Source organism: Lissotriton helveticus, chromosome 1_2 (genome assembly GCF_964261635.1).
Source record: "Lissotriton helveticus chromosome 1_2, aLisHel1.1, whole genome shotgun sequence".
Lineage (NCBI taxonomy): Eukaryota > Metazoa > Chordata > Amphibia > Caudata > Salamandridae > Lissotriton > Lissotriton helveticus.
This window is the reverse complement of record NC_136058.1, coordinates 344,912,446-344,938,513: the sequence shown is the minus strand read 5'-3', so window position 1 is coordinate 344,938,513 and position 26,068 is coordinate 344,912,446. Positions and strand designations below refer to the sequence as shown.

General features: G+C 41.4%; 1 long non-coding RNA gene across 1 annotated transcript in view; it reads right to left on the bottom strand.

Annotated features, from left to right (window-relative positions):
- Positions 1-25,278, bottom strand: part of LOC144807898 (uncharacterized) — a 90,942-nt gene extending 65,664 nt beyond the window's left edge. Inside the window, exon 1 of the long non-coding RNA XR_013606512.1 lies at positions 25,236-25,278. This is a non-coding gene — a long non-coding RNA (uncharacterized LOC144807898). The remainder of the gene's footprint in view (positions 1-25,235) is intronic.
- Positions 25,279-26,068: the final 790 nt, after the last annotated feature.

Sequence of the window (26,068 nt, the reverse complement as noted above, 5' to 3'; positions counted from 1 at the left end):
ACCAGAACGTGGTAAACTATGCTTTGAAAGACCTCCCATGTCATGGTCACATGCTCAAGCATGCTACTGCTATTTTGTTAGGAGCTCAAACAAGAATAAGCGAAATTCCAAGACACCAATTTTGAGTACATATCCAAAAAAAGAAAGGGATCCAATCAAAATAAACTGTGCTAATGGTGAGAATGTGTCGTACAGGATGGATGTACTTTGACATTCCCTTGAGAGTGAATTCACTGTACTAGACAATCAGAGAACATGTTCTTCCTTCTTTCAAAAGTAGCCATACTCTTCTTCACATTGCCGCACAGCAATGTTGATGAGCAAAGTGAATTTTCAAGAACAACAAAGAATAAAAACATATTTCATTCCAGTTTGGCTTTGCGTAGAACCCTGTCTTTTATGAAATTAAATTAAATAAGCATTTTTTAAATGCACTACTACCCAAGGCTTTCTAGGCGCCAGACCAAAAAGGAGGAGAGCAAAACTACTCAGTAGAAGATGATAGGTGAAGATCAGTGTTTCTATTGGTTAAAAATCAGTGGTACTTTTAAGGTTGAGTGTTTGAAGTGATGGGGACCACAGCATGATAGCTTGAGCAGGAGCTTCATTAGAGATGCAGGTACACAGGTCTAGTGGGCCCAGGTATGCACCGACTGAAAGATGAGTTGGTCTAATCCTCTGTGCTCACACATTCCAATACCGAATTACACTGGATAGAAGGTCATGGCAATCTCATCATTCCATACCATATAGAACAAGAAGAGGGGATACAGTAACATGCAAAACAGTAATATGCAGGAAACCCTATAATATGCAGGACACAACAGATCTCCCACCTTTTTAAAAACAAAAATATAAAAAAAGAAAGAGAAAAAACAACAACTAGTCAAGCAGTTTGGAACAAATTTTTCTAGCTCTACAACTTCTCCTTAAAGTTGACACAGCAGGAGACAATGAGTATGGCATATTACCATATTGTGATATCTTGGCTAGGCGTGCAACATTCCACCATTGACCATTATCAAGACGAACAGCTTGTTTCTTATTTCAGCAATGTGGCGAGATACTCTGAATTTTGACTTTCCTTTTTGCAATAACAAAGGGTCTTTGACCCTGACCAAATCTCCTAGAGCGAACTCAATCACTCTCCTCTTACCAGAGTGACAGAGCTTTCATATCTAGAGCGATTGGAATTATCAGACGTAATCTTAGCCCTGGAAGCTTCAGAGAATGCATTACAGTCACCCTTGATAGCTTTCAGTTTCCAAAAGGGGCACTCAGAAGAAGAAACTTTCCTGCCCCTCATCAATTCAAAGGGAATGACACCAGAAACGGAGTGGGGAGTCGCCCTATACGCCCAAATCATATTTCTGATGGCAGTTTCACAATCACCATTGTCATTGAGCGTACTCTGCAAACATTCAACCAGAACCCTAGTAAACCTATCAACTGTGCCATTCGATTGAGGGTGATAAAAGTGGGTGCGCAGAAGCTTGACACCCAGTTTGGCAAGAAACTCTTGCATGGAGACTGAGATGAACTGTACCTCATTGTCGGTTAGAAGTTCCTCCAGGACACCCTCTCTGGAGAAAACATCCTGTAAAAAATGAATGACGGCCTTGGACTTGGATTCAAAGACACATCTTACATCCACCCACCTGGAAAGATGATCAATGAGAACAATAAAATACCTCATGCAGTTAGGCAAAACATGAAAGGGACCAAGAAGGTCAACCACAACTCTTTGCCAATCCCTAGCTGGGCATGGGACAGGCTTAGGAATGGGAGTGCTAGTAGTGAGATATTTTTCACTATAGCAGCATTGGACACACTTCCTAAGTTGTAAATATCTCGGTCCATACTGGGCCACCAAATATCTTTTCTAATCCTACGCTTTGAGGCATGCCCAAATGACCAGAGTAAGCTGTTTTCATTGTTCTCACTCTGAAGACGTATGAAGGAACAAGTTTGATCCCTCTAAACAACAAATCCTGCTCAATGAAAAGTTTGTCAGAGATTTTGCAGTATGGTTGTAAATCTATAGAAAGGGATTTCTCTATGGGCCATCCTTTGATGACAAAATCCATTACTTGTCGCAAGATGGTGTCATTGGCGAGGCATCTTGCCACAGTGACATGTCAGGACAAATGACTGTGTCGTCAACATTGGCAAAGATACATTCTTCAATATCGTCTGGAATATCAGGTTTAGAGTGAGAACTGTGCAAGGGGAGCCTGGACAGGAAGTCCACTTTAACATTCATACCACCGGATATTTGGAGGACAGCAAAGTTAAACTCCAGCAGTTTGGTGGACAACCTAGCCAGTCTGGCCATAGATTTTTTTATCTTGCAGCCAGAAATAATTTCTACTAAAGTTTTATGGTCAGTTCTCAACCAAAACTTCCTCCCCAAACATAGGACTTACATTTTTCGCCCCACCCGCAAGCCAGCATTTCTTTTTCTATCACTGAGTACCTCAAGTCCCCATCGCTCATCTTCCTGGACGCAAACCCTACAGTGGTCCCCCAGCACCCATACCATAAGCGCTCGAATCAACAGTGATAAAAGTGTCTCGGCCTTCCGCGTAAGCTTGGAGAGCCAGTGCAGAAATCTTTTTAAAAAATATACGGCCAAAGTGTTATTGGCATGTGGCTGTCCAAATCAATTCAGAGCCTTTTTTTAAGAGATTCCTAAAGCACTCACTGAGACAAGAGAAGTTCTTAAGGAACTTGGAATAGAATTCGCATAGCCCAAGGAAGAAACGTAACTGGTCTCTGTCCGTGGGGTATCGTGCATTGACAATACCATCAACAGACGGGGCTTGGGTCTGACACCATCCTTGGTGAGGACATGAGCAACTATAGAGATCTCTATCCTAAGTTTAGTAGGACGGAATATACGATTGATTTTCTTATATATGATTTGTTCTATCTTTAAACTGTATTATCTAGACACAGGAGTAAGCTTTTGACCATTTTCTAAAAGATAGACACGGTCTGTTCCCCTGTCTTTAGTATTCAAAATTGTGTCTCTTTTGTGTACACTAAATAGGTACAATAGACATTATTATTAAAAAATACCGATTTTTATACATCACCCATTCCAACATGGCGGCTGAAAAACGAATAGGTTGAGACCACCTTTTCTCTACTATCTTTATAATTGAACGTCCTTTCCTTTTTTTTTCCAATTTGCTTACGCGACCAGCAGGCAAATAAATAGGCCGAATAAACAATACTATTAAGAACATGGACTCTTAGATACCATCTTGCCCACCAAGATGACCGATAAATAAATAGTGCGGGCACTCACTTTTAATTAATGGGACTGGGCTGAATGTGGCGAACAGTTGATGGGCCACGGTATTTTAATGGTGCTATTTTCGAATGATACGTATACGTTATATTTATAAATAATTAGAACAATTTTTTACATTCAATTTAAGTACTTCCAAGATGGATGCTCTGCTCAATGACTGTTGGATCTACTTTCTATGGATGGTTTGACATCCGGCCTTTGAAACTCTTAGATTACTTCCGGCTCGCCGGACGTTGATCGGTGTGAATGACATATATAAAGAAACCAGTAAGTATTGGAAACTTGCGAACTTGGTTGCATTTGCAGAGAGGACGTTCAGGCACGCGGTAAGCCACACATCGCCGTTCGGGGTAAAATCTTATCGGGGGCTTAGACTATATTCTGTTTTGGCTAACACTAGAACGCTGTAGTGATTCCTTTCTAAACGACTTTGTCTTTTCTGATATTGTCTCCGTAGATGTTGGACAATGAATTGCCAACTATCGAGTATTACACTCAGATTTGTTTTGCATCGCTGGGGGTTCAGTATACGACAAATGCATATAGCATCCTTTTTTCTATGATTAATTTAAGTATAAAATACCGTGCTTACGAGGGCGGCCAAGCCATAAATTTATATTGATATACTTTGCTCGTCTAGTTTAAACACATATACTGACGGACAAAGAGAACGGGCTTTTGAACGATCTATTTTTACTCGTTTTACGGTTTATATTTTCTTACGATAGGCATATCAGAGCCCATCACCTACGCCCTTCAATCGGAAATGTTCTAATATGTGAGTACTTGGTGCTTCCTTTTTTTTGATTATGTCAACAGTAGAATAGGGTTTGGGAAAAATTTAATCACCAGCAACTCACATACTGTGACTTATTTTCTTTGAACGAATAGTTTCCAAGGAATATAAACGCTCATGACCTGAAAAATGAGTTTGAGGTCGTTATCCTGTGTACCAAAGAAAAGGGAAACTAAGGACCAAATTAAAATAAACATTTTAGTGTTTTAAGGGTAAGGCCTGGCAAGTTCTAATAAATGTTTTTTTTAGGATACACTATAGACACATGGTATCAGTATGATTATATTTCTGTCCCCATTTTTTCAGGATAACCAATTCAGAGGAATAAATATAACTTGAGAACTCTGACTCAAGTTCCCCACACTTTACGGTGGCCCCTTGACGCATTTTTTAACATGTGAGTTTTCTTATACAAGACTATAAGACACAGTTTCAACTAACTTTACCATTATGGAATTCTCACCATTATTAAATCTCCCCTGCATTATACAACTCTTCCGTCATTTTAGATCCGTGTTTCCGAGACTAATAATACGTAGACTATGGGCTGGACTTACGAACCACAATAAATAGGAGCTACAAAAAACATGGATAAAGTGAGTGTTATCAATTTGGAATATTATAGTAGGGTACACTAATGGTAGAATGAAATAGTAAAACCACCTGTCTATCATATATTTACTATATAGGTCATTCGTTAAATGAATTCCGAAATCTTGGAAATCAGCGAGAAAAATACAGATACAGACACCTACCTTGCCCTATAAATATTCGGAAGGTTACCTCTTTCTCAATTACAATTTTGGGTGATGGTTACTTGCACTCCTTTTCACAAACAAGTGAATAGGTATCTTCAACTTCTTTGTCACATATAGGGTGTATTAATATCTGACTGCTCTTGAGATCTCTTTCTTTTATATCTGGTCTTTTGCTACCTTCCTGCAGCCTAGGACAGAAGTGTCCATTTGTGAAACAGAATTTTAGATGACATATATTTATAAGAATTTTAAATATAATAAATTATTATTTTTGCAGCCTTGAGGAAGTCACATGACCTGACGAAACACGTGTCGGCTGTTGTTTTTTGGGGATCAGGAAGAGGACATACAGATACCAATTGTCCTGTATATTTTGTTTACCATCCTTTCTTGGCCAGTTTTTCATCAATGAAATTTGTATTATCTTTTGTCTGATTTATAAATTATTTTGATTGTGCTCACCAATGTGTGTTAATAAAATCCATGTATATATAAGGACCAAAATTGTTACTTGTGGTTGAATGTTTAGGATTTACGCACAAAGCAAGTCTTATTCTCTAATATATAAGCAATTAACCGCTACCGCGCTAGCGGGTTTTCCCGCTGTGCGCTGATTTTTGAAAAACGCGCGGTTTGTGACAAAGCCAGCTCGTCATCCGTGTAGCGCAGGTAACGCCCATGACGAGCTGGCTTTGTCATCCGCATCGAAGGGGTTAAATTGTTACAACTGAGTGCCGGGATATTGGTTTATATAGCTTGAATTACTTAGGGACCATCTTTGATATCCCTCTGTATATGTGCAACTAGGTAGGAGGGTGTTTTTTTGTCCCGAGAGGCACCGACCCTAAATGTAATTATGCCGTTGACTTATATTTTTTTACTCCTTAAATTTATGGCCTAATCTGTTTATACTGTCAAATGAGGTGCGCCTCAGTTGCATTACTGCCAGTGAAATTACACAACATGAGCAAGATATTTAATTTCATTCTAAGAAAACATACATTTGTCTTCCCTCAAGGTAACACCAGTGTTTTGGAGAATCTGTAGAACAAGATCCAATATTTGGTTGTGTTCAAGCTCTGTGTTGGTGTGCACCAAGATATCCTCCTGAAAGATTACAACATTGGGGACATTAAGGAATATCTTAGTCATTTCTTTCGGGAACATAGAAGCTGCCGAGGCCAGTCCAAACGGCATGCGGCAAAACTGAAATGTACCATCACGTGTCACAAAAGCAGTGAAATGGCGGGATTGCTCAACAAGAACTACTTGATCCAGCTTTGAGAACCATTTGGACCGACCAACAGAAGTAAGGAGATCCCTATACAAGGTAATAGAAAGTTGTCCACTCAGATTGCTTTGTTGCGAGATCTTAAATCCACACATAAGCGTGGTTCTCCAGACCTTTTTTTAGCCAAAACAATAGGGGACAACCAGAGAGTGGCACCAACATGCTCAAATATGCCATCATTGAGCATCTTGTTAAGCATAGTGGTGAGATCGCTCCTTACACTGTGAGGAACATTCCTTAATTTGTGTTTAACAGGGGGTACAATTTCTTTAATCTTGATGGAAAGGATAAAGTCTTTAATTTTCCCAATCTTATTTACAAAGATTGGTGCACATTTTTCTTTCCATTGGGAAGAATCAGAAATGGAGTTTACCAAAGAAACTGGATTCTTCTGACCAGGTCTAATAATCATGCCAAATTCAAACTGGTGCCACCACCCCAGTACGTTAATCCCTTTAAGAGTGACATAAACTTTGCCAGGGATAGTTCTGTCTTGAAAGGAAAAGTAGCCAGCAAGGTCAAACTTGCTACCCTCAAATACAGAAGTGATGACATCAGGGAGTAGCACACCATGTGAGACGAAGTTTGATTATATTTATCAATGTAAATGAAGGTAATTCTAGCATCCGGGTCAATGAGTAGCCGAATCTCATGAGACTGAATGGACACATGGACAAAGGGAACCCCAAATATCTTTTCTGTGTGAACATTGTTTATATCCAAATACTCAACTGAGACAACAGATAAGGACAACTCTTCGACTCTATTGTCCAAATCATCTGAAGTCTCGTTGGGAACTAATTCTTGAACACTCCTAATAGTGAAGTGTCTGCCACCCCTACAGACCTTCCCAAAATGGACAGTTTTTTTTTACATTTGCAGCACTCTTGGGAAATGGCAAGGACAGATTCTGAAATTAGAAAGGTGGGAGGGTGAGCCACACCTGTAGCACTGCAAGCTAGAGGAAGGTTGTGCAGGAACTGTATTCTTTTTGTTACAATCTGGTGGAACTTTACCTTTTATTAACTTGACATCGCTGAGAGGTTGTCGCAGGCTAAGGGAGGGAGGAGCTAGCAGCTGCGAAAGTGGAAGAGGTATTGATCGCCAACTGTTTTGAGTCCAATTCTGGGTGTTCAATGGTCTTAGCGATGTCAATTGTTTCACCCAGAGAAGGATTTTTGCAGGAAAGTAATTACTGTTGGATTTTTTTAAATAGCACCTGCAAACAATTTGGTCTCTTATTAACTGAGGGGTAAAGTCATCAAAGTCACAATAGCTTGATAAAACTTTTAAAGCTGTAACATAAGTGTCAATGGATTTGTTAGGAGTTTGGACACGAGTAAAGAATTTGTGGATGTGCACAAGCAAATTGACTTTGCCCTCAAAATAGGTGCTAATTTGCTTGAGGGCTACCTGGTATTCATCCATGTCACCACTATCATGACCAGTGTATGCAGGTAAATGATCAATAACATTTTGCCACTCTACACCCAAGTAATACTATAGGAGGCTACGTTTCCTGTCAGGTTTGAATTTCATGCCATCAATTGCGCCCAAATAGGCATTGAAGGTTCTGAAGCAGAGCCGCCACTTTCAAGGAGGTTCACCAGGATCCTGTAGAAAATAACTTGGAGGTGTGACAGTTTGCATGATTCAGCAAATGAGGGCACAGAAGTAAGGAAAGACGACAGTGGAAGGAAAGTAAAGAGAAAAGTGTGAAAAGTAATGGAATCAAAGAGGCAAGAAGGAGTAAAGAGAAGAAAGGAAAAGAAACAAATACAAGAAAGAAGCAGGAAAAAAATTGGAATCTTTAAATTCTTGTAAGCAATATACTTGGATGAAGAGGTGGTGCCAGAAATGCAGGGATAAGGAGCAAGTAACACTGTAAATTGCAATAAAGTTCAACAATGAAAAAATAAATGAGTGAGAAACACAGTTGTATAAATATGGAAGAAATGCACAGGAAGTAGTGTGTAGATCACGGAATCCACAGGAGCTATAATGAGGTTGGCGTTCCAGTGTGTAACAGGAAACACACAGAAAGTGACCTCAGGACTTGCTCACAGTACGGCCGGAATGGTTTCCCACGGTCGGAGTATGCACAAAAAAGCTGGCGTGCTAGTGCTCAAACAGAAGTGAGCACAATGCAGGAAGTGACGCAATGAATCACAGAGGACAAGACCAGATTGCACTCCAACGGTAAGGATGCCCAAGCAAGACAAGGACTTAAAGAGCCAGAGCGGTATCCCACAGCTGAAGCGAAGAGAAACAGATGGCAGGCAGCGCACATGGAGGAGTCCAGATGGGATGAGAGACTCATGAGCCGGAGTGGTATCCCACAGCTGTAGAGTAAAGAAGCAAGAGGCAGGCATCGCATATCAAGGTAATGTGCTGCGATTGTGATGTAAGCTGAGGCTCGAGCAGAGTCGGAGCGCGAGAGGCAAGGCTCAAGAGAGTGCACACTCAGGGATTTAATAATACACAGCGGAGCGTGTAGGGGCACTTGCAAAGCAGGCAACAGTCAATTTAAGCCACAAATACTTTGAAGGTAGGATCGCTGCACATACAAATGCTGAAGGGACAAGAGCAAGCAAAAGGAAAGGCAGTCCTGCTCACGGGGCGATTTAAAATAAAGTAGAGGAAAAAAAATGAGGTGGCTAGATGAGTTGGCTAAGGAGGAAGGACGAATATGTAATTAAGTCCAACACCGGAAAAACGCTCATGGAGAATTAGATGCATGGAGATAGGCAGCTGTGGATTGAAAAAAAAAAAAAATATTTAAAAAAAACGCCTCTGGGCCCGAAAGGAAGAAAAGCAAAGTCAAGGTAGAGGAACATTTTTCAGGGAATTCAGTTTGCTCCACAGTTAGTGCCTGGGAATTCAGTTTGCTCCACAGTTAGTGCCTGGGAATTCAGTTTGCTTCACAGTTAGTGCCTGGGAATTCAGTTTGCTTCACAGTTAGTGCCTGGGAATTCAGTTTTTCACAGTTAGTGCCTGGGAAATCAGTTTGCTTCACAGTTAGTGCCTGGGAATTCAGTTTGCTTCACGGTTAGTGCCTGGGAATTCAGTTTGCTTCACAGTTAGTGCCTGGGAATTCAGTTTGCTCCATAGTTCGCTCCAAGTCCCAAGATCATCGCCAAATGAAATGATGGGGCCCACAGCATGAAAGCTTGAGCAGGAACTTAATTAGAGATGCAGGTACACAGGTCTAACGGGCCCTGAGGATCAGCACCAACTGAACGATGAGGTGTTCTAATCCTCTGTGCTCACACATTCCAAGACAGAATTACACTGGATAGAAGGTCATAGCAATCTCATCATTCCATACCATAAAGAACAAGAAGAGGGGGCACAGTAATATGCATAGCAGTACTATGCAGGAACCACAGTAATATGCATGACACCACAGTGTTCCTCAGTCTGGCCATGCAGACTAAAAAACTGCTCACACCCCAGGAGGATCTCTTGAATCTTGGAATTACAAGGATAATAGAGGATGCAGATCGAAGAGGTCTAGATGGGATATAGGAATTACATTTTTGTTTGAGATATTTAAGGCCAGTATCATGTAAGGACTTAAATGCAATGCATATTGCCTTAAAGTCAATACACTTCCTGATCGGAAGCCAGTGCAGCTGTTTTAGAGAGTTCGATACTGATTTATATTTGAGGATACCCAGCAGTAGCCTGGCACCTGCGTTCTGAATGGCCTGTAACGTTTTCTGAATTCTTTTCTGAATGTTCATAAATATAGCATTGCAGTAGTCTACCTTTGATACAATAAGAGCGGACACTTCAGTTTCCTGTAGTACCGCCAGAATAAAAGGGAGAACTTTCATAAACAATTTCAACATGTAAAAAGAGGCAGACGTGATGTTATGTGATTATTCTGACCTTCAAATGACAATGACAATTAACTTTTGCCACTGTGTCGGGAGGGTGCCAAGTTCATGGGGCTATCATCTTGGAGGTAAAAAGGAGGAGTTCCTACCATATCATGATTTCAGTTTTAGAGTAGTTTAGTTTTAAGCAGTTTTTGCTCATCCATCTCCCTATGTGCAGAATGCAGTTATAAAATCTGGTGTCAATGACCTCTGGGTTGCTAGCCACCTACACTACAATTTGGATGTCATCTGCATAGGACACAAGCGTGAAGCCATATGATTTGGTCAGAGTCACCAGTGGAGTCACTTAAAGGTTAAACAAGGTAGGGCTTAGAGCCAACCAGTGTGGTACTCCACAAGGCAGGGAAAAAGAGAGTGAGCTGAGATTATCCAGTCACTCACCACCTGATGTCGTCCTGAGAGAAAAGATTTTAGGTTAATTTTTCAAAGTCTCAAGCCTTGTTGTGAAGCATTTTACAGATATTCTCCCTCCTAAAAGAGTTACATGGAACCACAAATTAAGATGTTAGCTGCGTGTGTTATTTTATTAAACACTAAGGGCCATATGTAGGTAGCTTAATACCAGTCGGTAACAGCCAAAATTCAGTAAATTTCCCGTTACCAACCGGTATTTAGCTTTTTCTAATGTAGGTGGCTGGATTTAAGGATTCAGTAATTTACCGATTCGGTAATTTAAGGAATCGGTAAATTATCGAATCCTTAAAATACCGAATCGGTAAATTATCGAATCCTTAAATCCTATGTAGGGAGCACTCAAGTGAGTGCATTTTTGATTTAAGAATTCGTTATTTACCACCAACTACAAGTTGGTGGTAAATATCGAATACCTTTAAAAAAGCAATTTTGTGCTTTTTTAAAAGTGCCATGTGGCAGACGTACATGCCCTTAGGGAATGTGTGTGTGCCACATGTGCACACATGCACGATTCAGGGGTGCAACAGGGTGTCAACGTGACACCCTGCCACCTTTCAATATGCTCCCCCTATTACCGATTCGGTATTCACTGAATCGGTAATAGTGAATGACTTCCCATTCATTCCTATGGGCCTCCAGGCCCATAGGAATGAATCAAACACTCACACCCAGTCAACAGATCTGGGTTTAATCCATCACCGTTCTTTAGCCCACTCTGCCACCCCAGTTCAGACATGGCCATAGGCAAATCAGTCTGACCCTGTGCCTCATGGGAACAGTCAAGCCCGAACTGCCAAGCCATGTCTTCCCTGGACCAGAAACAAGCTTCCTAGGACCGGTTTCTGGCATTTCAGCCGTCTTCAGCCAGGCTTGCTTGAATCCAGTGGCAAAGTGAGCAAGGGACTCACGTCTGAGCATACCCTGCCAACTTATGGCGAACAAAGCGGTACAAAATGCCAGAAACCGGTTACATGGCTGTTGCTGTGAGTGTCCCCAGGCAACACCCGTGGCTTTTGACACAGCCCCAGATTTACAACACAGCGTAAATCCTGGACCGTGCCAAAACTAATGTTTTCCCAAAGCAGGCGTAACTATTAGAAATGTTTACATTTCTCCTCATTTTTGTTTAGCTCTTTCCACATGTGCTGCATTCTGCAGCAGACACAGAACTAGGAAAATGCCTCCTTTATTTTGTTTTTGTGCTGGAAGGTGTCCCTTACGCCACAAAAATAATCATGCCAACAACACAGACACCCTTGCACCATGGTGTAAGGGTGCCTGCATTAACGCTGCAGTTTGTGCCCCGACAGAAAGGACAGGAATGTGGTGTATCTTTTAGATACTGTGCATTCCTGCCTTTTTCATTTGCCATGGGGTGGGGCAACTAGAAGACTTGCGGTGCTGCTTAATGCTAAAATATTGTAAACATGCCCTTCATCTGTATCCATATCTACCAACCCTGGATTTGAAAAAATGAGGAATGGACGCAAAATATTGTTCTAAACATTAATTCCTTATTCCAAGCATTGAGGGACACAAGGGATGATATATTGTGATGCAGCCCTTCACTGTCAGGTGCCAGCCATTATAATTGCTTTATTGGTAATTACATTATGGTAATTAGAGTGGGTTGCCCATGACAGTGCTCTTCTAAGGAACTATTACAGCAGGGGAGCTCTTGTGTGACAGTTGCTTTGCTTTGAAGTTGACTGTTTGGAGTCCGGGCAAAGTATGTAACTACGTGCAGTTAGTATTAAGTTTGATACATTGCCAGGCCCCACACAATATCAAAAAAGAAAGAGAAAAAACAACAACTAGTCAAGCAGTTTGGAACAAATTTTTCTAGCTCAACAACTTCTCCTTAAAGTTGACACAGCAGGAGACAATGAGTATGGCATATTACCACATTGTGATATCTTGGCTAGGCGTGCAACATTCCACCATTGACCATTATCAAGACGAACAGCTTGTTTCTTATTTCAGCCATGTGGCGAGATACTCTGAATTTTGACTTTCCTTTTTGCAATAACAAAGGGTCTTTGACCCTGACCAAATCTCCTAGAGCGAACTCAATCACTCTCCTCTTACCAGAGTGACAGAGCTTTTCATATCTAGAGTGATTGGAATTATCAGACGTAATCTTAGCCCTGGAAGCTTCAGAGAATACATTACAGTCACCCTTGATAGCTTTCCGTTTCCAAAAGGGGCACTGAGAAGAAGAAACTTTCCTGCCCCTCATCAATTCAAAGGGAATGACACCAGAAACGGAGTGGGGAGTCGCCCTATACGCCCAAATCATATTTCTGATGCCAGTTTCACAATCACCATTGTCATTGAGCTTACTCTGCACACATTCAACCAGAACCCTAGTAAACTTATCAACTGTGTCATTCGATTGAGGGTGATAAAAGTGGGTGCGCAGAAGCTTGACACCCAGTTTGGCAAGAAACTCTTGCATGGAGACTGAGATGAACTGTACCCCATTGTCGGTTAGAAGTTCCTCCAGGACGCCCTCTCTGGAGAAAACATCCTGTAAAAAATGAATGACGGCCTTGGACTTGGATTCAAAGACACATCTTACATCCACCCACCTGGAAAGATGATCAATGAGAACAATAAAATACCTCATGCAGTTAGGCAAAACATGAAAGGGACCAAGAAGGTCAACCACAACTCTTTGCCAATCTCTAGCTGGGCATGGGACAGGCTTGGGAATGGGAGTGCTAGTAGTGAGATATTTTTCACTATAGCAGCATTGGACACACTTCCTAAGTTATAAATATCTCGGTCCATACTGGGCCACCAAATATCTTTTCTAATCCTACGCTTTGAGGCATTCATGCCCAAATGACCAGAGTAAGCTGTTTTCATTGTTCTCACTCTGAAGACGTATGAAGGAACAAGTTTGATCCCTCTAAACAACAAATCCTGCTCAATGAAAAGTTTGTCAGAGATTTTGCAGTATGGTTGTAAATCTATAGAAAGGGATTTCTCTATGGGCCATCCTTTGATGACAAAATCCATTACTTGTCGCAAGATGGTGTCATTGGCGAGGCATCTTGCCACAGAGACATGTCAGGACAAATGACTGTGTCGTCAACATTGGCGATGATAATTCTTCAATATCGTCTGGAATATCAGGTTTAGAGTGAGAACTGTCCAAGGGGGACCTGGACAGGAAGTCCACTTTAACATTCTTACCACCGGATATTTGGAGGACAGCAAAGTTAAACTCCAGCAGTTTGGTGGACAACCTAGCCAGTCTGGCCATAGATTTTTTTATCTTGCAGCCAGAAATAATTTCTACTAAAGGTTTATGGTCAGTTCTCAACCAAAACTTCCTCCCCAAACATAGGACTTACATTTTTCAACGCCCCACCCGCAAGCCAGCATTTCTTTTTCTATCACTGAGTACCTCAAGTCCCCATCTCTCAGCTTCCTAGAAGCAAACCCTACAGTGGTCCCCCAGCACCCATACCATAAGCGCTCGAATCAACAGTGATAAAAGTGTCTCGGCCTTCCGCGTAACCTTGGAGAGCCAGTGCAGAAAAAATTAAAAAAAATATACGGCCAAAGTGTTCTTGGCATGTGGCTGTCCAAATCAATTCAGAGCCTTTTTTTAAGAGATTCCTAAAGCACTCACTGAGACAAGAGAAGTTCTTAAGGAACTTGGAATAGAATTCGCATAGCCCAAGGAAGAAACGTAACTGGTCTCTGTCCGTGGGGTATGGTGCATTGACAATACCATCAACAGACGGGGCTTGTGTCTGACACCATCCTTGGTGAGGACATGAGCAACTATAGAGATCTCTATTCTAAGTTTAGTAGGACGGAATATACGATTGATTTTCTTATATATGATTTGTTCTATCTTTAAACTGTATTATCTAGACACAGGAGTAAGCTTTTGACCATTTTCTAAAAGATAGACACGGTCTGTTCCCCTGTCTTTAGTATTCAAAATTGTGTCTCTTTTGTGTACACTAAATAGGTACAATAGACATTATTATGAAAAAATACCGATTTTTATACATCACCCATTCCAACATGGCGGCCGAAAAATGAATAGGTTGAGACCACCTTTTCTCTACTATCTTTATAATTAAACGTCCTTTCCTTTTTTTTCCCAATTTGCTTACGCGACCAGCAGGCAAATAAATAGGCCGAATAAACAATACTATTAAGAACATGGACTCTTAGATACCATCTTGCCCACCAAGATGACCGATAAATAAATAGTGCGGGCACTCACTTTTAATTAATGGGACTGGGCTGAATGTGGCGAACAGTTGATGGGCCACGGTATTTTAATGGTGCTATTTTCGAATGATACGTATACGTTATATTTATAAATAATTAGAACCATTTTTTACATTCAACTTAAGTACTTCCAAGATGGATGCTCTGCTAAATGACTGTTGGATCTACTTTCTATGGATGGTTTGACATCCGGCCTTTGAAACTCTTAGATTACTTCCGGCTCGCCGGACGTTGATCGGTGTGAATGACATATGTAAACAAACCAGTAAGTATTGGAAACTTGCGAACTTGGTTGCATTTGCAGAGAGGACGTTCAGGCACGCGGTAAGCCACATATCGCTGTTCGGGGTAAAATCTTATCGGGGGCTTAGACTATTGTCTGTTTTGGCTAACATTAGAACGCTGTAGTGATTCCTTTCTAAACGACTTTGTCTTTTCTGATATTGTCTCCGTAGATGTTGGACAATGAATTGCCAACTATCGAGTATTACACTCAGATTTGTTTTGCATCGCTGGGGGTTCAGAATACGACAAATGCATATAGTATCCTTTTTTCTATGATTAATTTAAGTATAAAATACCGTGCTTACTAGGGCGGCCAAGCCATAAATTTATATTGATATACTTTGCTCGTCTAGTTTAAACACATATACGGACGGACAAAGAGAACGGGCCTTTGAACGATCTATTTTTACTCGTTTTATGGTTTATATTTTCTTACGATAGGCATATCAGAGCCCATCACCTACGCCCTTCAATCGGAAATGTTCTAATATGTGAGTACTTGGTGCTTCCTTTTTTTTGACTATGTCAACAGTAGAATAGGGTTTGGGAAAAATGTAATCACCAGCAACTCACATACTGTGACTTATTTTCTTTGAACGAATAGTTTCCAAGGAATATAAACGCTCATGACCTGAAAAACGAGTTCGAGGTTGTTATCCTGTGTACCAAAGAAAAGGGAAACTAAGGACCAAATTAAAATAAACATTTTAGTGTTTTAAGGGTAAGGCCTGGCAAGTTCTAATAAACGTTTTTTTTAGGATACACTATAGACACATGGTATCAGTATGATTATATTTCTGTCCCCATTTTTTCAGGATAACCAATTCAGAGGAATAAATATAACTTGAGAACTCTGACTCAAGTTCCCCACACTTTACGGTGGCCCCTTGACGCATTTTTTAACATGTGAGTTTTCTTATACAAGACTATAAGACACAGTTTCAACTAACTTTACCATTATGGAATTCTCACCATTATTAAATCTCCCCTGCATTATACAACTCTTCCGTCATTTTGGGTCCGTGTTTCAGAGACTAATAATACGTAGACTATGGGCTGGACTTACGAACCACAATAAATAGGAGCTACAAATCACATGGATAAAGTGAGTGTTATCAATTTGGAATATTATAGTAGGGTACACTAATGGTAGAATGAAATAGTAAAACCACCTGTCTATCATATATTTACTATATAGGTAATTCGTTAAATGAATTTCGAAATCTTGGAAATCAGCAAGAAAAATACAGATACAGACACCTACCTTGTCCTATAAATATTCAGAAGGTTAGCTCTTTCTCAATTACAATTTTGGGTGATGGTTACTTGCACTCCTTTTCACAAACAAGTGAATAGGTATCTTCAACTTCTTTGTCACATAAAGGGTGTATTAATATCTGACTGCTCTTGAGATCTCTTTCTTTTATATCTGGTCTTTTGCTACCTTCCTGCAGCCTAGGACAGAAGTGTCCATTTGTGAAACAGAATTTTAGATGACATATATTTATAAGAATTTTAAATATAATAAATTATTATTTTTGCAGCCTTGAGGAAGTCACATGACGTGACGAAACACGTGTCGGCTGTTGTTTCTTGTGGATCAGGAAGAGGACGACATACAAATACCAATTGTCCTGTATATTTTGTTTACCATCCTTTCTTGGCCAGTTTTTCATCAATGAAATTTGTATTATCTTTTGTCTGAATTATAAATTATTTTGATTGTGCTCACCAATGTGTGTTAATAAAATCCATGTATATATAAGAACCAAAATTGTTACTTGTGGTTGAATGTTTAGGATTTACGCACAAAACAAGTCTTATTCTCTAATATATAAGCAATTAACCGCTACCGCGCTAGCGGGTTTTCCCGCTGTGCGCTGATTTTTGAAAAACGCGCGGTTTGTGACAAAGCCAGCTCGTCATCCGTGTAGCGCAGGTAACGCCCATGACGAGCTGGCTTTGTCATCCGCATCGAAGGGGTTACATTTTTACAACTGAGTGCCGGGATATTGGTTTATATAGCTTGAATTACTTAGGGACTATCTTTGATATCCCTCTGTATATGTGCACCTAGGTAGGAGAGTGTTTTTTGTCCCGAGAGGCACCAACCCTAAATGTAATTATGCCGATGACTTATATTTTTTTACTCCTTAAATTTATGGCCTCATCTGTTTATACTGTCAAATGAGGTGCGCCTCAGTTGCATTACTGCCAGTGAAATTACACAACATGAGCAAGATATTTAATTTCATTCAAAGAAAACATACATTTGTCTTCCCTTAAGGTAACACCAGTGTTTTGGAGAATCTGTAGAACAAGATCCAATATTTGGTGTGTTCAAGCTCTGTGTTGGTGTGCACCAAGATATCCTCCTGAAAGATTACAACATTGGGGACGTTAAGTAACATCTTAGTCATTTCTTTCTGGAACATAGAAGCTGCCGAGGCCAGTCCAGACGGCATGCGGCAAAACTGAAATGTACCATCACGTGTCACAAAAGCAGTGAAATGGCGGGATTGCTCAACAAGAACTACTTGATCCAGCTTTGAGAACCATTTGGACCGACCAACAGAAGTAAGGAGATCCCTATACGAGGTAATAGAAAGTTGTCCACTCAGATTGCTTTGTTGTGAGATCTTAAATCCACACATAAGCGTGGTTCTCCAGACCTTTTTTTAGCCAAAACAATAGGGGACAACCAGAGAGTGGCACCAACATGCTCAAATATGCCATCATTGAGCATCTTGTTAAGCATAGTGGTGAGATCGCTCCTTACACTATGAGGAACATTCCTTAATTTGTGTTTAACAGGGGGTACAATTTCTTTAATCTTGATGGAAAGGATAAAGTCTTTAATTTTCCCAATCTTATTTACAAAGATTGGTGCAAATTTTTCTTTCCATTGGGAAGAATCAGAAATGGAGTTTACCAAAGAAACTGGATTCTTCTGACCAGGTCTAATAATCATGTCAAATTCAAACTGGTAGAGATATCAATATAGGACTAGCTATGTTGTGTTAGAGGAAACTCAGAAGGTATATCTGTAGGCAAACCCTTAGGTTTGGTCATGAAGCCCTCACACACCAACCTAGTTGGTGTCATGCTTCATCATCGGGCCCACCACAGTGACACCGAATGTGTCCCGGGTGTGCTGCGACTCCAGATTACTGAGGAGCTGGTATTCTTTACTGAGTGTGCAGTGTTGGTGAGAATGAAGATGAAAGGTTTTAAAAGCTATACAGGTGGTCCCAGTTCCCGAGGGTAAGAGGTAAATTTAATACCTGGGCCCCTGTTAGCAAGATAAAAAGGCTGTGGACGATGTGGAGTATATTAGGGGCTCCTACGTCCTTGTGGTCTACATGTTTCAGCCAGGCCTTTTGATTAAAACTGGCTTTCCTCAGGACCAAATGAGTATGTGTGGGTGAAAATAAACTATATTAAGTGAAAGTGTGTGGTAAAAAAGTGTTGCACTCGCTAAGGTGCCGTACGTGTAAGAGGGGGATTCCCTCTGCTTTAACTTGCTACTTGCTGTTAAAGCCTCATGGGTCACTTGGCAGGGAGGGAAAGAAGATCGGTATTTCCGATCAGCGGTTCCTGCGACCTATCGTCCTGCTCCAGTGTCCCTCCCTGCCAAGTGACCCATGAGGCTTTAACAGCAAGTAGCAAGTTAAAGCAGAGGGAATCCCCCTCTTACACGTACGGCACCTTAGCGAGTGCAACACTTTTTTACCACACACTTTCACTTAATATAGTTTATTTTCACCCACACATACTCATTTGGTCCTGAGGAAAGCCAGTTTTAATCAAAAGGCCTGGCTGAAACATGTAGACCACAAGGACGTAGGAGCCCCTAATATACTCCACATCGTCCACAGCCTTTTTATCTTGCTAACAGGGGCCCAGGTATTAAATTTACCTCTTACCCTCGGGAACTGGGACCACCTGTATAGCTTTTAAAACCTTTCATCTTCATTCTCACCAACACTGCACACTCAGTAAAGAATACCAGCTCCTCAGTAATCTGGAGTCGCAGCACACCCGGGACACATTCGGTGTCACTGTGGTGGGCCCGATGATGAAGCATGACACCAACTAGGTTGGTGTGTGAGGGCTTCATGACCAAACCTAAGGGTTTGCCTACAGATATACCTTCTGAGTTTCCTCTAACACAACATAGCTAGTCCTATATTGATATCTCTACATATAACCAGGGGACCCGGACTGGCTTACCTAGTCCTCTCTCTCCCTTTTGATTTGCTCCCAAATTCAAACTGGTGCCACCACCCCAGTACGTTAATCCCTTTAAGAGTGACATAAACTTTGCCATGGATAGTTCTGTCTTGAAAGGAAAAGTAGCCAGCAAGGTCAAACTTGCTACCCTCAAATACAGAAGTGATGACATCAGGGAGTAGCACACCATGTGAGACCAAGTTTGATTATATTTATCAATGGAAATGAAGGTAATTCTAGCATCCGAGTCAATGAGTAGCCGAATCTCATGAGTCTGAATGGACACATGGACAAAGGGAACCCCAAATATCTTTTCTGTGTGAACATTGTTTATATCCAAATACTCAACTGAGACAACAGATAAGGACAACTCTTCGACTCTATTGTCCAAATCATCTGAAGTCTCGTTGGGAACTAATTCTTGAACACTTCTAATAGTGAAGTGTCTGCCACCCCTACAGACCTTCCCAAAATGGCCAGTTTTTTTTTTACATTTGCAGCACTCTTGGGAAATGGCAAGGACAGATTCTGAAATTAGAAAAGTGGGAGGGTGATCCACACCTGTAGCACTGCAAGCTAGAGGAAGGTTGTGCAGGAACTGTATTCTTTTTGTTACTATCTGGTGGAACTTTACCTTTTATTAACTTGACATCGCTGAGAGGTTGTCTCAGGCTAAGGGAGGAGCTAGCAGCTGCGACAGTGGAAGAGGTATTGATCGCCAACTGTTTTGAGTCCAATTCTGGGTGTTCAATGGTCTTAGCGATGTCAATTGTTTCATCCAGAGAAGGATTTTTGCAGGAAAGTAATTACTGTTGGATTTTTTTAAATAGCACCTGCAAACAATTTGGTCTCTTATTAACTGAGGGGTAAAGTCATCAAAGTCACAATAGCTTGATAAATCTTTTAAAGCTGTAACATAAGTGTCAATGGATTTGTTAGGAGTTTGGACACGAGTAAAGAATTTGTGGATGTGCACAAGCAAATTGACTTTGCCCTCAAAATAGGTGCTAATTTGCTTGAGGGCTACCTGGTATTCATCTATGTCACCACTATCATGACCAGTGTATGCAGGTAAATGATCAAAAACATTTTGCCACTCTACACCCAAGTAATACTATAGGAGGCTACGTTTCCTGTCAGGTTTGAATTTCATGCCATCAATTGCGCCCAAATAGGCATTGACGGTTCTGAAGCAGAGCCGCCACTTTCAAGGAGGTTCACCAGGATCCTGTAGAAAATAACTTGGAGGTGTGACAGTTTGCATGATTCAGCAAATGAGGGCACAGAGGTAAGGAAAGACGACAGTGGAAGGAAAGTGAAGAGAAAAGTGTGAAAAGTAATGGAATCAAAGAGGCAAGAAGGAGTAAAGAGAAGAAAGGAAAAGAAACAAATACAAGAAAGAAGCAGGAAAAAAATTGGAATCTTTAAATTCTTGTAAGCAATAAACTTGGATGAAGAGGTGGTGCCAGAAATGCAGGGATAAGGAGCAAGTAACACTGTAAATTGCAATAAAGTTCAACAATGAAAAAATAAATGAGTGAGAAACACAGTTGTATAAATATGGAGGAAATGCACAGGAAGTAGTGTGTAGATCACGGAATTCACAGGAGCTATAATGAGGTTGGCGTGCCAGTGTGTAACAGGAAACACACAGGAAGTGACCTCAGGACTTGCTCACAGTACGGCCGGAATGGTTTCCCACGGTCGGAGTATGCACAAAAAAGCTGGCGTGCTAGTGCTCAAACGGAAGTGAGCACAATGCAGGAAGTGACGCAATGAATCACAGAGGACAAGACCAGATTGCACTCCAACGGTTAGGATGTCCAAGCAAGACAAGGACTTAAAGAGCCAGAGCGGTATCCCACAGCTGAAGCAAAGAGAAACAGATGGCAGGCAGCGCACATGGAGGAGTCCAGATGGGATGAGAGTCTCATGAGCCGGAGCGGTATCCCACAGCTGTAGAGTAAAGAAGCAAGAGGCAGGCATCGCGTATCAAGGTAATGTGCTGCGATTGTGATGTAAGCTGAGGCTCGAGAAGAGTCGGAGCGCGAGAGGCAAGGCTCAAGAGAGTGAACACTCAGGGATTTAATAATAAACAGTGGAGCGTGTAGGGGCACTTGCAAAGCAGGCAACAGTCAATTTAAGCCACAAATACTTTGAAGGTAGGATCGCTGCACATACAAATGCTGAAGGGACAAGAGCAAGCAAAAGGAAAGGCAGTCCTGCTCACGGGGCGATTTAAAATAAAGTAGAGGAAAAAAAATTAGGTGGCTAGATGAGTTGGCTAAGGAGGAAGGACGAATATGTAATTAAGTCCAACACCGGGAAAACGCTCATGGAGAATTAGATGCATAGAGATAGGCAGCTGTGGATTGAATAAAAAAAAAAATAATAAAAACAAACGCCTCTGGGCCCGAAAGGAAGAAAAGCAAAGTCAAGGTAGAGGAACATTTTTCAGGGAATTCAGTTTGCTCCACAGTTAGTGCCTGGGAATTCAGTTTGCTCCACAGTTAGTGCCTGGGAATTCAGTTTGCTTCACAGTTAGTGCCTGGGAATTCAGTTTGCTTCACAGTTAGTGCCTGGGAATTCAGTTTGCTTCACAGTTAGTGCCTGGGAATTCAGTTTGCTTCACGGTTAGTGCCTGGGAATTCAGTTCGCTTCACAGTTAGTGCCTGGGAATTCAGTTTGCTCCATAGTTCGCTCCAAGTCCCAAGATCATCGCCAAATGAAATGATGGGGCCCACAGCATGAAAGCTTGAGCAGGAACCTAATTATAGATGCAAGTACACAGGTCTAGCGTGCCCAGAGGATCAGCAGCAACTGAAAGATGAGGTGTTCTAATCCTCTGTGCTCACACATTCCAAGACAGAATTACACTGGATAGAAGGTCATAGCAATCTCATCATTCCATACCATAAAGAACAAGAAGAGGGGACACAGTAAAATACAAAGCAGTGCTATGCAGGAAACACAGTAATATGCAGGACACCACAGGGTTCCACAGTCTAGCCATGCAAACCATGAAACTGCTCACACCCCAGGAGGATCCTTGGAACCTTGGAATCACAAGGATAATAGAGGATCCAGATCGAAGAGGTCTAGATGGGATATAGGATTGACATTTTTGTTTGAGATATTTAAGGCCAGTATCATGTAAGGACTTAAATGCAATGCATATTGCCTTAAAGTCAATACCCTTCCTGATCGGAAGCCAGTGCAGCTGTTTTAGAGAGTTCGATACTGATTTATATTTGAGGATACCCAGCAGTAGCCTGGCACCTGCGTTCTGAATGGCCTGTAACGTTTTCAGAATTCTTTTCTGAATGTTCATAAAGATAGCATTGCAGTAGTCTACCTTTGATACAATAAGAGCGGACACTTCAGTTTTCTGTAGTACCGCCAGAATAAAAGGGAGAACTTTCATAAACAATTTAAACATGTTAAAAGAGGCAGACATGATGTTATGTGATTATTCTGACCTTCAAATGACAATGACAATTAACTTTTGCCACTGTGTCGGGAGGGTGCCAAGTTCATGGGGCTATCATCTTGGAGGTAAGAAGGAGGAGTTCCTACCATATCATGATTTCAGTTTTAGAGTAGTTTAGTTTTAAGCAGTTTTTGCTCATCCATCTCCCTATGTGCAGAATGCAGTTATAAAATCTGGTGTCAATGACCTCTGGGTTGCTAGCCACCTACAGTACAATTTGGATGTCATCTGCATAGGACACAAGCGTGAAGCCATATGATTTGATCAGAGTCACCAGTGGAGTCACTTAAAGGTTAAACAAGGTAGGGCTTAGAGCCAACCAGTGTGGTACTCCACAAGGCAGGGAAAAAGAGAGTGAACTGAGATTATCCAGTCACTCACCACCTGATGTCGTCCTGAGAGAAAAGATTTTAGGTTAATTTTTCAAAGTCTCAAGCCTTGTTGTGAAGCATTTCACAGATATTCTCCCTCCTAAAAGAGTTACATGGAACCACTAATTAAGATGTTAGCTGCGTGTGTTATTTTATTAAACACTAAGGGCCATATGTAGGTAGCTTAATACCAGTCGGTAACAGCCAAAATTCGGTAAATTTCCCGTTACCAACCGGTATTTAGCTTTTTCTAATGTAGGTGGCTGGATTTAAGGATTCAGTAATTTATCGATTCGGTAATTTAAGGAATCGGTAAATTATCGAATCCTTAAAATACCGAATCGGTAAATTATCGAATCCTTAAATCCTATGTAGGGAGCACTCAAGTGAGTGCATTTTTGATTTAAGAATTCGTTATTTACCACCAACTACAAGTTGGTGGTAAATATCGGATACCTTTAAAAAAGCAATTTTGTGCTTTTTTTAAAGTGCCATGTGGCAGACGTACATGCCTTTAGGGAATGTGTGTGTGCCACATGTGCACACATGCACGATTTAGGGGTGCAACAGGGTGTCAACGTGACACCCTGCCACCTTTCAATATGCTCCCCCTATTACCGATTCGGTATTCACTGAATCGGTAATAGTGAATGACTTCCCATTCATTCCTATGGGCCTTCAGGCCCATAGGAATGAATCAAACACTCACACCCAGTCAACAGATCTGGGTTTAATCAATCACCGTTCTTTAGCCCACTCTGCCACCCCAGTTCAGACATGGCCATAGGCAAATCAGTCTGACCCTGTGCCTCATGGGAACAGTCAAGCCCGAACTGCCAAGCCATGTCTTCCCTGGACCAGAAACAAGCTTCCTAGGACCGGTTTCTGGCATACAGCCGTCTTCAGCCAGGCTTGCTTGAATCCAGTGGCAAAGTGAGCAAGGGACTCACGTCTGAGCATACCCTGCCAACTTATGGCGAACAAAGCGGTACAAAATGCCAGAAACCGGTTACATGGCTGTTGCTGTGAGTGTCCCCAGGCAACACCCGTGGCTTTTGACACAGCCCCAGATTTACAACACAGCGTAAATCCTGGACCGTGCCAAAACTAATGTTTTCCCAAAGCAGGCGTAACTATTAGAAATGTTTACATTTCTCCTCATTTTTGTTTAGCTCTTTCCACATGTGCTGCATTCTGCAGCAGACACAGAACTAGGAAAATGCCTCCTTTATTTTGTTTTTGTGCTGGAAGGTGTCCCTTACGCCACAAAAATAATCATGCCAACAACACAGACACCCTTGCACCATGGTGTAAGGGTGCCTGCATTAACGCTCAGCTGCAGTTTGTGCCCCGACAGAAAGGACAGGAATGTGGTGTCTCTTTTAGATACTGTGCATTCCTGCCTTTTTCATTTGCCATGGGGTGGGGCAACTAGAAGACTTGCGGTGCTGCTCAATGCCAAAATATTTTAAACATGCCCTTCACCTGTATCCATATCTACCAACCCTGGATTTGAAAAAATGAGGAATGGACGCAAAATATTGTTCTAAACATTAATTCCTTATTCCAAGCATTGAGGGACACAAGGGATGATATATTGTGATGCAGCCCTTCACTGTCAGGTGCCAGCCATTATAATTGCTTTATTGGTAATTACATTATGGTAATTAGAGTGGGTTGCCCATGACAGTGCTCTTCTAAGGAACTATTACAGCAGGGGAGCTCTTGTGTGACAGTTGCTTTGCTTTGAAGTTGACTGTTTGGAGTCCGGGCAAAGTATGTAACTACGTGCAGTTAGTATTAAGTTTGATACATTGCCAGGCCCCACACAGTACTTCAAAAGACAACTGCACCTGTTTGCGTTTTTTCCTGCCTGGAGCAGCGGATCAGCCATAATTCTACTCGGGTGGGGAAAAATAGGTTAAATGACTGTGTTCTGCTTACCTCAAGGGAATTTCACCCACCTCTACTGGGCTGTTCACTGATTAATCCCTTTGCCTGCTTCTCGGTTTGCTAGCACCAAGACACCATCGGTAATTGTGCGCTGTATACATTTATAACATAACATCTAGTCACACTGTCTTGCTGCCAAAGCCCCCCTATTAGCGCTTACCTGTGGGTGTCTTGTGGTTGTCGTCTACTGTCCTGGGCTCTCTCTGCAGTTCTCACTGTGCCCGGGGCCCTGGCTTATATAAGACTGCAACTGATGATGAAGGCCAGTGGCAAATAAACAAGAAGCACATTTTCAATAGCACACACGCTGGCATCTCAGACTACCTCGCTGATCAGGTGGTGACGCTAGAAAGAAGCTTGAATGCATCATCATTCCTCTTCTGTTTGTGCGTCCCTATCATGTGTTTAAAGGTGTGTTCTCCCGTCGCTTCAGTGATTTGCATATCTGGCTCAGTGAAATGGGCATGTGTCCTAGGATTAATAAACACCATAGGTTCATGTTGGTGTGTCTTCTGAAAAGTAGAAAAGACCATCCAGACTCGTCTTTCTTTCACTGCTACTATTTGTAAAGTTTTTCCCTGCTGGATTACAAATTAGAACCCAACAACCTAAACCAAATCGATACTTTACTTCCACCTAAACTGAAACACTACACCTAAGCTTGACATAATAATTTTACATGCTTTGCATTTTATCTACTTCGTTATATGTAATATTTGTTTGAATATAATATAGATGCTTTGTATTAGGTGTTTTGAAATATACCCCATAGAAAATACTTTACAAAATATTTGAATCCTACCTTGCTGGCCTTGCTTGAAGCGTGTCAGAACTAAAGGTGACACATAGAGCTCTGACAAAACACTTGAGTGTGATCCTGGAGTGCCCTCCACATTCAAGACCTGCTATGCCCATGGTATTGCAAACTTGTTCAATAAAGTATGCTAAATCAACCAGGCAGTCCCTTTTGTGCTCACTCCTTAACGCACTGGC